At 45.3% G+C, this 14361-nt stretch overlaps 1 protein-coding gene across 1 annotated transcript in view; it reads right to left on the bottom strand.

Annotated features, from left to right (window-relative positions):
• LOC146808453 (transient receptor potential cation channel subfamily M member 2-like) overlaps positions 1–14361 on the bottom strand; it is a 2757229-nt gene that overhangs the window by 583660 nt on the left and 2159208 nt on the right. The window lies entirely within an intron of this gene.

Here is a 14361-nt window from a genome sequence, read left to right as displayed (position 1 = left end):
GAAACAAGTGGGGAGGGCTTGCATGTGACAGATGACATGTACTACCCATCAATCCCCTCCTACCTTTTATCCATGGAAGCAATGAAGGCAAAGTGAATGAAAGGAGCTCGGGAGGCTTAGACAGGGTTTTTATTAAGTTAAAGGAAAAGGGAAACATCAACCCTTAAGAAAGAGTACAATTCCACTAATACTTTGTAAAACGTCTCCTTCAAACTAGCTTCAAAGTCAAGACAGTCATATTTGTTAAAGAATTATAAGGAATTCATCTGGCACAGTTCTATATTTCCACCAAATAAATCTGGTTGATAATAAGATGTAGAGAAAACAATGAACCCCATGGCCAACTGTGGTCACATGAGCAGTAGTTGATATATATAAAATGAGTCACCAAAGTCACAAAATGTTAACTCAATAATTTGAAGGTAATATACCAGAACATTGGCAGTATTGTTCTACATTAAAAGTAAGGTCTGAGGAATCTCATGTTCTATGCAGGCGCTGCGGTGGTTTAGGGGGAGTGATCACCGCCCTTGGATCCAATGCTAGGAGTAGTACTAGCTCAATTTCTACTGAAAGCAGCGAGATGGCAATACAATTGAGCCTCTCACTAACAATAGTTATCATAAACAACATAAGAAACAGCCCAGCAAGTTGAAAGTTCAGCAGCAGAAACAACTGTCACACATGCAGTGGACCATTCATCATACTTACTAATTCCTTCCACGGCTGCAGGACCATCACCCAGTGAAGGATCTGCTCTCATGAGTGCAGGTTCTTGAAATGTTCCTTGAAGCAAGGGTCCAGATCAAGTACCCATATTTAAAATAGAAAGGTTGCATCCCTTGAACACTCTTGCTGCACCTCCTTCACAGGACTGGGTGTGGAGCATGAAGGGCAGGCTAAGCCTACCCGGTGATTCTGGAGTCTGACCACGGAAGACGTGAGTAACCAGACAGTACCTCACCAGGCTGCAAAAGGCAGACAGAGAAAAAACTCTCGAAGTGGAGTGATTGTACCATTCAGTTGTGGTACACCCTGCGAAACAGGCAGAAGGGGCGCAAGGAGCCTAGGGACAAATAGGAGTTTTTTCACCCGGAGTCAAGCATACCCAGGAAGAACAAACTCTGACATGTAAATGTAAATGTAAAATGTAAATGTAAAATCCACTTTTATAGCGCAACTATCACTCCAGGGAGTATCTTGGCGCTTACCCAACTCAGATGTACGAGACAGGGGGAGAAAGTAGACCTCATTTGCACAGAACACCACTTCTCAAACCATAGCTATGCAAGCTGACTCCGTCATAGCGTATACCCAGGTTTTTAATGCTTTCCTATATTGGGTTTCATCCGACATGGAACGCAAGGGAAGAGGGAGCTTGTTCCATGCCTTGGCGCCCAACACGAAGAGGGATTTGCCCCCTTTGGTCGTCAGCCTAAATTTAGGAATCACTAGCAGATTCTGGGCCACAGATCTTAGGCAGCGTGCCGGGAAGTAGCGTTTAAAGCCTTGGGTTAGATATTTAGGGCCTCGATGATGGAAGGCCCTAAAGGTAATCAAGAGAACCTTAAAGAGAATTCTTTTTGCAATTGACAACCAGTGTAAAATATCCATAGCTGCAGAGGCTGAGGATCTGCGGGGCCAGCCCAAAACCAGGCGGGCTGCTGCATTTTGGACCATTTGCAGTCTGTGAAGGACTGCTCTGTTGGTGCCCGCTTATAGGCTGTTGCAGTAGTCCAGCCTAGAGGTGATTAGGGCTACTGCAACAGTCTTCCTAGCTGACAACGGCAAGAGATCGAAAAACTTTCTCAAAGTCTTGGATAGGTGGAAACAGGTGCCAGCTACCGCAACAGCTTGTTGTTTGAAGGACAGCTGATTGTCAAATTTAATGCCTAGGTTCCTGACGGATGTGATGGTATTGGGAGGAGTTGCCTCACCGTCAGGCCAGCAATCTTTCGGAGAGAATAGATTTGTCTTTCCAACCGGCAGAATTTCCGTCTTATCGGCATTACATTTAAGATGATTGTCTGTCATCCATTTAAATGTTGCTGCTAGGCACTCTTTGAGATTTTCTTCGGCATCAGCTTGTTCCTCATCCAATACCAAAATAAGCTGAGTATCGTCAGCATATGAGATGGTACTGATCTGGAAAGAAGCAATCAGTTTTATCAGGGGAGCCAAGTACAGATTAAAGAGTATAGGACTTAAGCTTGACCCCTGAGGAACTCCAGAACTAAGGGTCTTTGCTTCAGATTGATACTGGCCCAATACCGTAATTTGGTGTCTGTCACTAAGAAAATTTCTCAGCCAAGACAGGGCTATCCCATCTACCCCTGCGGCAGCAAGACGGTCCACTAAGATGTGATGTGAGACCGTGTCGAAGGCTGCCGACAGGTCAAGTAGAATTAGGACCGCCTTCTTTCCCTGGTCAATGGCCATGCGGAGAGTCTCATTTGTGAACAATAAGGCAGACTCGGTAGAATGTTGTGACCGAAAACCTGACTGATTAGGATGTAAGATATCATTTGTTTCAAAAAAGTTTGTAAGTTGGATGTTCACAAATTTTTCCGTCAGTTTGGACATCACCGGGAGCAGGGAGATTGGGCGAAGGTTGGAAAGGATGGTAGGGTCGGTGATAGTCTTTTTCTGAAGTGGTTTGACCGCTGCAAGTTTCCAATCACAAGGGACATCTGCTGTCGCCATAGATGTGTTTATGATACTGTTTACGATGGGATTAATGGTTTCTGCCAATGTTTGTAACACAAAAGGAGGGCAGGGATCAAAGGGGGATCCAGATTTGCTCGCAGCAATGGCATTAAAGGAGTCCTCAAGGGAGACCGGGGCAAAAGTAGCCAGGCTAATTGGGGATTGTCCCCTCTCCACTCTTTCGTCTGCTTCTAGGCTGGAAGGAGCTGGGGGAAAGGTTCTCACGATATTTAGAATTTTATTTTCGAAGTAATCCGAGATATCGTTACATAGGCTTTGGGATGGAGGGATCTCTTGCGACAGGGCGGAAGGATTCATAAAATCTTTGACTATGTTAAAGATTTCCCGTTGCTCCTGGGCTGCCCTTTCAATGGCCTGAAGATAGTGAACTTTCTTTGCAGATTTTATATCTGCGTGATACTGTCTTCTGGCCAATTTATAGATGTCACGGGCAGTGACTTCATAGCGCCTGCGCCACCGTCGTTCTAACATTCTTAATTTTCCCAGTTCTACTCTCAGAGACGGTGTAAACCAAGGAGCCTTCTTTTTCTTTTTGACGGAGTTTTTAGCGCTAGAAGAGCCAAGTTGATGGCCTATCATAGCTATCCAATCTCGTAGCTTTTGGTTGTCTACAAAGGTGTTACCTGTTGGTACCAGGGTACCAATTCCAGGACCGTTTAACACATCCAGTCTGCTGGCTAATTGTTTCCAGTTGGGTTTACCCATCGGGTTAGGGACACTAATAATATTTATAGTTTTGTCCAGAATTTTATGAGTTACTGGGAAGTGGAACGGAATAAGGAAATGGTCCGACCAAATCTGGGGGCAGGGAGGTTGGACTGTCAGCTTGCTGAGATTGGAGCAGATACAATCTAATACATGACCTCCCGAATGTGTGTATTGATGGGTCATAAGAGTAAGACCTAAAATATTGATAATATCCATAAAGCAATCGACTCCTGGAGCATCAGGCGAGTCAAGATGCAGGTTTAGGTCACCCAAGATTGTAAAGTTCGAGAATCTGAGTACCAGATTGCCAAGTGCTTCACCTACGGTATCCAGGAATTCCTTAGGGGGGCCTGGGGGGCGATACATCAGTACACCAGAAAAGGTGAATGAGTCATGTATTCCCAAGGAGAATGCTAACGCTTCAGCTCCCTTTATTTCGATCAGTTCGTGTGAGGAGCATTTTAACGAGTTGCGATATATAATCGCAAGGCCTCCTCCCCGTTTTTCCTTTCTATCTAGCCGCTGAATGGTATAGTTGTCCGGGAGAGCTATAGCCAAGTCCGGATTACACCAAGGTTTAAGCCATGTCTCCGTGATTAACAGCCAGTCGAGGTCTTTTTCAGAAATGAGTTCATATATGTTTTGAGAGTTTTTACACAACGAACGGGCATTGATAAGGCCGCCTCGTACGATGGGAGATATAGGTGGCATTTCCGCGGGACACACAGGCACAAACCGGGCAATGTCTTGTATACATTGGGCATGGACAGGGCCTACAGCTTTATGACGGACAACAATAGGGAACATACCGGGTTGGCTGATCGTGGATGCCATATATGCAAGGTGTCGTTTGGGTCTAGCCAAAGGTGAGTCTCACGCCTCCGCGCCTCCTTTGCGCTGACGGGCGCAGACGGGCAAGACTCTGGTCCGACTCAGGCACGATCCAGGCACTACCGCTGCGCGTCACCGCTGCGCGTTGCCGTGTGAGCTTTAAATAGTATCTCCCCTCCCTCCACCTGAGCACTAGTGCGCTCAGTGCGATGGTGCCACGAGGGAACCCAAGATGGCGTCAGCTCACGGAAGAAAAGCAATCGTTTCTACCCGCTAAAAGAGCGGTGAGGTTATCAATTTTAAGTGCGAGTGTGTGGGCAGCACAAGCAAGCAGTTTAAAAACACAAGGTATAAACACTCTACAAACACAAATACAGGTTAATTGCGCTCATAAAATGTACAGGTAAAATCCTGAATCGCGCTTACTAAGCGCAGGTTTAAAAATATAGTGCCGCGGTCATTCAGTACAGCTTTTCCTCGGCCACGCTAGTTAATGCTCGCCTTAAATAGTATCTCCCCTCCCTCCACCTGAGCACTAGTGCGCTCAGTGCGATGGTGCCACGAGGGAACCCAAGATGGCGTCAGCTCACGGAAGAAAAGCAATCGTTTCTACCCGCTAAAAGAGCGGTGAGGTTATCAATTTTAAGTGCGAGTGTGTGGGCAGCACAAGCAAGCAGTTTAAAAACACAAGGTATAAACACTCTACAAACACAAATACAGGTTAATTGCGCTCATAAAATGTACAGGTAAAATCCTGAATCGCGCTTACTAAGCGCAGGTTTAAAAATATAGTGCCGCGGTCATTCAGTACAGCTTTTCCTCGGCCACGCTAGTTAATGCTTGCCTTAAATAGTATCTCCCCTCCCTCCACCTGAGCACTAGTGCGCTCAGTGCGATGGTGCCACGAGGGAACCCAAGATGGCGTCAGCTCACGGAAGAAAAGCAATCGTTTCTACCCGCTAAAAGAGCGGTGAGGTTATCAATTTTAAGTGCGAGTGTGTGGGCAGCACAAGCAAGCAGTTTAAAAACACAAGGTATAAACAATCTACAAACACAAATACAGGTTAATTGCGCTCATAAAATGTACAGGTAAAATCCTGAATCGCGCTTACTAAGCGCAGGTTTAAAAATATAGTGCCGCGGTCATTCAGTACAGCTTTTCCTTTTTAAAAGCAGAGGAGGAAGACCTCCATATGAACATCTCACCCAGGATGAGTCGGAGTTGATGAATCTGAAGAAGGAACTAACTGCTGCAGCAGGTAGCATCAATCTCAGAATGTCCGCAGTGGAAATAAATGGATATATTAATAAAAATCACTGAATTGAGGATGCTGGGTGTGAACAGCAACTGAAACTCATCAATATCTGCCCATCCTTGGTTGCAAATTTTTAATTGTGGCAACACTCAGCCATCTACTAGTGGGATACTCCTTTCTCCTGCCCTGCTTATGAGTAAAAGAGTTTTAAGTTTGGGGTTATTTATAATGCATTAGTATTCATGCGGACAAAAACAAATTGTCTAAAGAAACAACATGAATCAAGCTGTGTAGGTGTTCATGGTTGCCCCAAATTTTTGCTGGTGTCAGTATGCTTTTTTGACCAGTCTGACGGGGATCCTGCTAATCAGGCCACCAGCCACTGTGCTCTCGCTATAAATGTGACATGGTAAGTACCTTTTTACTTCCACAGTTGGCTCCTGGTGTACCCTTGTAAGTCACTAGTATATTCTACTGAGGCACCCAGGGTATAGGTACACCAGGGGTCTCTCATGAGATGCAGCATGTATTATGCCACCCATGAGAGACCACTCAAACTGACTACAGGCCAGCCATTGCAGCCTGTGTGAGCTGAATCTAGCACCACTTACGACAGATATAGGTTTCCTTATATCTGAGGTCACTACACTTAAAACCTATAAGTCACCTCTAAGGCAGGTCTTTAAATTCTGAAGGCTGAATGCTGGGTTATAAGTGTGAGGGTGCCCATGCATGAGCAGGACACCCCTACAAACCCCAGAGTTGATTCTCCAGGCTTTGTGAGTGCGGCCAGCCATTTTGATATGTATTGTGGCCATGCGTCATAATTTAATGGTTAAATATATAGTGGCTGTGCAGAACCTGGGCATGTCTGGTATCAATGTGATTCTACCCTATATATGTAAAAACTATTTAGTATTTTGTATTTTGGTGATGTGAAATAGGGTGTGCTTTATTGATCCATGAAATGTCATAGAAAAGCACTAAGGGCCCGATTCACAGAACAAACTTAAGACAAAATCCTAAACTTAGTACCATTTAGGTATTCACAGAATGCACTTACTACTTCTGGTATTCACAGAATGAACTTACTACTTTTGCGATTCACAGAATAAACTTACTACTTTTGCTATTCACAGAATGGATTTAAGACTACTAACTTTACGCCCGCACTCGGGCTGGAAATTCCGGCCCGGAGGCGGGGCTTCCGGGCCGGAGGCGGAGCTTCCGGCCCAGAGGTGGAGATTTTAAATCTCCGCCACTGGCCGGAATCCCCACCTCCGGGCCGGAAGCTCTGCCTCCGGCCCGGAAGCCCCGCCTCCGGGCCGGAATTTCCGGCCCGAGTGCGGACGTAAAGTTAGTAGTCTTAAATCCATCTGTGAATAGCAAAAGTAGTAAGTTTATTCTGTGAATCGCAAAAGTAGTAAGTTCATTCTGTGAATACCAGAAGTAGTAAGTGCATTCTGTGAATACCAAAATGGTACTAAGTTTAGGATTTTGTCTTAAGTTTGTTCTGTGAATCGGGCCCAGTGTTTTTAAAATACCCCTCACACACTATGAATCCCATAGTGTCATGCTTCATCATAGGGGTCTTCCCATCCCTCTACGGGGTGGGGCGTGCTACTACCTGCGGATACGCGGGAGCACTGTTGTTGTGAAAAAATAATAGGCTATGTGTGGTGAGGGAGTGAGAGTGGTAGGGTTAGTGAAAATTACGAAAAATTAATTAAAAATACCCTGGCTAGTAGAAAAAACAATTTTATTCATTTCTCTGGCTGGGAACATTAAGAATGGGGATGTGTAGGGGGTGTGTCTTAATGCGATACCCCCTACTGGGTCAACATGTTTCGTAAGCAGTCCCCACTGCATTACTCAACAGGACCGAATATGATCCCTACTGCACTCACAATATAAAACTAGTTTATATGTATTGTATGCCTATTATTAAAAAAAAAAACCACAAAAAATGTACGGGTCTGGAGAAAGTTTATACGGGTACATTGACCCCTGTAATTGTTAACCAACTTGGTATCTGAAAAGATAAGAAAAAACAATATAGACAACCATATGATTGTTTCATAAACACATCAACATACTGTGGAATCACTTAATTAGATTGAATCTCGTGATATATTTTTCTCTTGATATATTTTTCTCAGTGGCAGCGTGGGGTTTTTTGTTCTAAAAGCCGTGGACAACTGCCCATAGATTGAGAAGTATAATAACAAGTTTGTTTGAAAATGTATACTTCATTAGACAGGAAACGACATTCACACACATGTGCCTCAAAAAACACACTGTTTTGTTCGTAAAAGTAATCAATCATTCATTCGTAAAGACAGACATACCAAGAGAAGTGAGATCATTAGAGATCAGTATCGCTTGTTAATAGTTAAACAAAATGTGCCACTACGTGAAACAGCTTGGTACATACACTATTTGGAGTGATAATCGGGCGTCTTGAGCCTGCACTGGAGGGAAGGATGCCTCGAATAAACACTGTTGGTAAAATGGGAAAAGTACATAGTGTCAGCTTTCAGCGATCACGCCGTGTCTTTGTCTGCGGGATCGCAAAAAAATCAGTGCGTCGGGTAAGCGTGCCTGCTTTAAAGACTTGGCATAGACTTACTCACATGATAAAAGGATCTTTCCTCGCCTCTGTATGCCTCCGTGCTGCTCCGTGGATGGCAATACGGGTGTAAGCGCTGGATATTAACTGGTTTGTAAACAGGATAGCGCGGGAAACCGCTCTTCTGTGATAGACTAGAGCGCAGAGCTGCTTCAAAATGGCTGCCTATTTTGTGCCTAGATGTGGAATTGAAAGGCATCACTTCCTATTGTCCGCGATGACCGTGAAGCAAGTAATAGAAATAGGCATGGAGCGAGTGATTGCTTAGAAAAATAGATGCTCGTTATGTATCTAAATGTGGAACCAGAAAAAGTAATTTAAAAAGCGGAACTAGAAAAATTAAAAATTAATTACTGGTGTTACGCGTGAAACATGGAGTTGAAAAAGGGGCGTTGCCTTTGAGATTCAGGCAAAAATAATGGCTGAGAAAAATTTATTATATAAACAAAAAGTTCCACTTAGTACCTAGTGCCAAGATGTGGTATTGAAAGGCATTGCTTCTTGTTGTTTGCGATGACCGTGATGCAAAGTAGAAAATGGGCATGGAGCGAGAGATTGCTTAAAAATAAATGCTCATTATGTATCTAAAATGCGGAACCAGAAAAAAAGGGTTGCTTTAAAATGAATTACTGGGGTTGCGCGTGAAATGTGGAAATGAAAAAAAGGGCGTTGCCATGGAGATTCGGGCAAAACAATGGCTGAGGAAGACTTCAATAAACCAAAAATGGCAGGATTGTAAATAGGTGGTCGTTCATTCCCCACAAAAATCAGCGGGGGACCTCTTGGTTCTTCTTGTGAGAGGAAAAATAATGAGTGTGCCTGAAAAATTAAAAAATAGTCTTTTTTTATGTCTTAAAAAAGTAAGACTCAAGCCTTTTTGAAGATCATTATAGTTCATCGTTCTGATATGGGCCTTGGCACTTGGCTGTTTGATATGTGTAGATGCTCCTCCACAGGGTTATCTGACGTTATTAAGGCATTCAGTGAGCTATGGTACTGATATATATAGATGCTCCTCCACAGGTTTGTCTGACGTTCTAGAGATTTTTGACATGAAAGGATAGTTGGCAGTCTCTAGTTGGGGGTAACATGATGTAGGCATGGAGTGAAACCGTCTGGCTAATCATATGGTCAAAGCTGACCCCATGGAATTTCATCGTTCAGGCCTGTGATGTTAGTCTTTAGACGGAACACCCATCTTTGTTCTTTTTCAAAAAGGTACCTTTCATTTGGGACTTATTCAATCACTTTCCAGGATATATCTTCTGGTGTATGGTCTAGTTCTATGAAATGTGATGCCATTTTTGTTTTGCTTTTTTTGCACCTGATGTTGCTTTTATGTTCTCCTATCCTTGTTTTCACTGGTCGTGTTGTCATACCTATATATTTAAGTAGGCATGGACAGGTAATGAGGTATACCACGCTGCTACTAATACACGTGGTGAATTTTCTCTGTTCCCATTTGGTGCCGTTAAGGAAGGTGATTTCTTTACTTTTCTTAGTGAGTAGGCAGACTTTGCATTTCCCACATGGATGATGACCGTGTATATTGGCCACAGCTGTTGATTGGCCTGTGGGTTCATTCTTGCGGGGTCTTGTGTGTACAATCATGTTGCAAATGTTTTTACTTCTTCTATGTGAGAAAACGGGTTGTGGGAGATTCAGACTTCCACTATTGTCCGCCAGTGTTTGTTAACGATTTTAGTTACTTGGTTAGAGTTGGTGTTGTATGTGGTAATACAGAATGGCCGTCTCTCGTCTGGCTTGGGGTTAGCAGGTTCAAGAAGGCTCTCTCTGCAGTTGTTACGTGCCCTTTTGTAAGCCTTTTCTATGACCTGCTTTGGGTATTGTGCTTACTTACCTCTTGCAATTGAAGTATTCATGTGTATTTGTGTTGATATCTCCGGGCAGGAGATATACTAATGTGTTATAGAATGTTGCGTAATAAATAGACATATTTTTATAATTACACTATGTGGTTCTTTTTCGTTTGACAAACTGGAAGACACATTTTTAAGGGGACTGAAAGTGACAGGAGACTTGAAAAAGGGAAAGGGGTGAATGAAAATCCATCCTGTTCGAAACTCGCAGTCATCAGTGACCCATAAGAATACGTCTAGTGGACATATTGCAAGAACCACTATTATGATCAAGAGAACATGTAGACAGTAAGTTCACCACAGGATAGGGAGAGGGTGGAAAGTCTGGGGGACAAGGAGTTGGAAAATGTGCCAGTACACTTAGTTTCACTATAGACCCTCACTTCCTGATTACTATGAGCACTTCTGTGGTTAAAGCAGTAGTGCCAGTTTTAAAATAATTTTCTACAAAAAGTAGGTGCCTGGCAATGTGTTGCGTAGTTGCTGACGTTTTCCTGCTTTCTCTATAGCTTTCACCTCTCTTTGTTCCAGCTTCTTTTTTGTTTTCTCCCTTCTCTGTTCCAAATAGTCAGAAATTCTGTCTCCAGTCTGTTGGCCTTTAATTGCCTTTGCCCTCTGTTGTTCATCTAATTATGTTTCCTTCTCAGCGGCTCTCTGACATTTACACTGACATTCAGGGGTCTCTACCTGGTATTCTGGTCTATAAGACGCACTTCACTCACAATCCGCCAAACAAACCGGTAAGCCTTCCTTTCACTACTTAATAACTGTAAATACCTTTGCTTCTGTGGTCACTACCTTACCAACAGCTATTCTCATCTACCTCTCTAGGCGGTTCTCCACAAAATCCTGAGATAGACGCTTTGCTCGAAGTACTGAGATGATTTCAACTTGCCGAAATCCACTCCTAGTTTTGTCCTACCCTTATTCCTGCTACTGTTTCCCTGTTGTCCCCAGATATCTCCATTTGTGTTTTGGTAGCCGTCATAGTGCTGCAGAGAGGTTACAGGATGGCAGACGTTTTTTTATCGAGTCAACCTTATTGGAACCTCTAGGAGGCTGAGGTCATCATGCCAAGCTCGCCCTTCAGCGGATAATCCAGGGGTCCCCCCATAACATAATAATGGTGTGATTTGTCCTGAGCTGCACTAAGGACAAATATTGACGTTGCCTCCAAAGATGATCCAGGAGTTGAGCCTTGCCATGTTCGATCTGTCTGCCAGCTGGAATGATTACAGCAGAGCACTATCTATGTCTTGGAGGGGTTGTCTCCCCGATTGTCAGCAGATAGGTTCAGGATTTGTTTGACTTCCTGGAGGGAGGCAGTGAGATGTGTAGCGCCCTCTCAGGTGAAAACAATGCAGAATGGGTGAAGCCGCTGATATTTCGTGTGTTTGGAGATCAAAAAGTCTGTGATTGGTTTAAAGGTATGAATGGTGCTTTGCAAGAGTTGAGGCCCAGAGGTCCTGGAAATGGAGAAGTCGATTGAAGTTAAAGAAGATGGGGCCCCCTGTTGAACTTTGGACATAATATTTTCTTTCTCTGTGAAACGGTGTATGTGGGCAAGGACATCAGGAAGTCGTTTTCCAGCAGAGCAGAGTGGTATTGCACAAGTTACTTACCTTCGGTAACTATATATCTGTAAGAAACATTAGTTAGTGATAGATTTCTTACGTTAGAATTACCCCCAGGCATGAGACTGGATCCGTAAAGTTTTCGTCAGCAATACCCCTGCACGTCGGAAGGTGGCGTCGTGCGGCTCCGCGTCCATCGTTGGTGTCTTGGTTGCCGAGATGACGACGCGGCAGCTACTTAGACGCAGCCCTCGCGCGCTGAAGTCAATTCTGTATACGACTTTCTGCGCCAGGAGCGCAGAGCCATACAAGATACTGACTACTGGTGCATTGAAATTAGGGCCCTGAAAGGGATAACCTAGAAATCAGTTTACAGAACGGGGAGGATGGGTGGGGCGGTAAGGAATCTATCACTAACTAATGTTTCTTACAGGAAAATTGTTACCGAAGGTAAGTAACTTGTGCATCTGAAAGAAACATGTTAGTGATAGATTCCTTACCTTAGAATAGATACCGCAGCAATATCAACCCCGGTGGTGGGTCTGCAAACCAAGATCACACCAGGAAGTCCCGGAGAACAGAACGGCCAAAGAAGCCGTCTCTCCGAGCTTGGCTGTCCAAGCAATAGTGCTTAGGAAAAATGTGCAGTGAGGCCCACGTAGCTGCCTGACAGATATCTTGTAAGCGGACACCACGTCCCAATGCCGTTGTGGCAGCTGTCGCCCTGGTAGAATGGGCGCGCAGCTCCAACAGAGGTTCCTTCTTTGCCAGAGAATAACAGGCTTTAATACACAAGACGACCCATTTGGATATAGTCCGCTTGTGTACGGCCTGAACTTTCTTGGCGTCAACGTAGCCAACAAGGAGCTGTTCATTCACCCGGAACTGTTGCGTGCGATTCAGGTGAAAGGAGAGCGCACGTTTTGGGTCCAGACGGTGGAGCCTCTCTTCCTCTCTGGAAGGATGCGGAGGGGGAAAGAAAGTGGGCAAAGTGGCGGTCTGCCCGATGTGAAAGGCAGTAACAACTTCCGGCAGAAAGGATGGACGTGTCCTGAGCACAACCTTGTCCAGATGGACGGACAGAAAAGGAGGTTTGCAAGAAAGAGCCTGGAGCTCACTCACTCTCCTAACGGAGGTGATGGCAACCAGGAAAGCAGTCTTCAGAGTTAACAGACGAAGAGGACAGTTGTGAAGAGGCTCAAAGGGAGCTCACATCAAATATGTGCGAACCAGGTTCAAGTCCCACTGTGGCATTACAAAGGGATTGAGAGGGAAAAGGTGAGTAATGTCTTTGAGGAATCTATTTACAACAGGGGACTTGAAAAGAGAGGGCTGATCAGGAAGCCTAAGAAAGGCTGAAATAGCAGAAAGGTAGCCCTTGATAGTGCCCAGAGCAGAGCCCTGCTGGGCCAAAGAAAGAAGGAACAGCAGTACTGCAGAAAGAGGGGCATAAAGGGGATCCACAGCCTTTGCTGTGCACTATGTCACAAACTTGTTCCACCTGCAGGCGTATATCAACTTAGTGGAGGTACGCCTGGCTGCTAGAATGACATCACAGACTTCAGGAGGCAAGTCAAAATGAATCAACTGCCGCCGCTCAATCTCCATGCAAAAAGGTGGAGACTGGACAGGTTCGGGTGGAGGACCGTCTCCTGTTGCTGGGACAGAAGATCCACCCGAAGAGGCAGTCGGATCGGGGGATCGATGGTCATACTGAGTAGCTCAGGATACCAAACTCTTCAAGCCCAGTCCGGAGCCACAAGAATAACTTGGGCCCGGTTGCGCCTGATCTTCTTCAGCACTCTCGACAGAAGTGGTATAGGCGGAAAGGCGTACAACAGACTGCAACTCCACTCGCGATGAAAAGCATCGCATAGCGAATGCTGCCTTGGAAATTCCAACGCGCAGAATTACTGACATTGCGCGTTCTCTTCAATGGTGAATAAATCTAACCAAGGCTCTCCCTACTGCTGAAAGAGACCTTGTGCCACATCCGAGTGAAGACGCCATTCGTGATCCATCATGCACCTGCGGCTGAGTTCGTCCGCCCTGGCGTTCAGGGAGCCTGCCAGGTGTTGAACTACCAGGGATATGCCCTGATATTCCAGTCATGTCCATAGGCGCAGAGCCTCCTGACATAGGGTCCACGACCCCACCCCGCCCTGTTTGTTGCAGTACCACATAACGGTGGTGTTGTCTGTGAACACCAGCACTACTCTCCCCTTGACAGAGGGAAGGAATGCCTTTAGTGCAAGTCGGATCGCCTGAAGCTCCAGAAGATTGATATAGAGCCTGGACTCCGCCAGAGACCAGAGGCCTCTGATCTCTGCCTCTCCCATGTGGCCGCCCCATCCCAGGAGGAACGCATCCGTTACCATTGTGTGCTCTGGTTGGGGAAGGTAGAGGGATCGGTCATTAACCCAATGCCGGTTTGTGAGCCACCACTGCAATTGTTGTGCAGAGCCCTCCAGGATCTGGACGTAATTGGACAGGTTCCACTGATGCTGCGCCCACTGGAACTTCAGGTCCCACTGCAGAGCCCGCATATGACACCTGGCATGATCGACCAGCAAGATGCAGGAGGCCATGAGACCCAGCAGCCTCAGGGTCATCCTAACTGAAACCCAGGACAAAGGCTGAAAGATCGGAATCAGAGCCTGAATATCCTGGACTCGCTGTTCAGGAGGATAGACCTGAAAGTGCATCGTATCCAGAACCGCTTCGATGAAGAGGAGCTTCTGAGAAGGAATCAGGTG

This window comes from Triturus cristatus, chromosome 8 (genome assembly GCF_964204655.1).
Source record: "Triturus cristatus chromosome 8, aTriCri1.1, whole genome shotgun sequence".
Lineage (NCBI taxonomy): Eukaryota > Metazoa > Chordata > Amphibia > Caudata > Salamandridae > Triturus > Triturus cristatus.
This window is presented reverse-complemented; position numbering and strand designations above follow the sequence as displayed.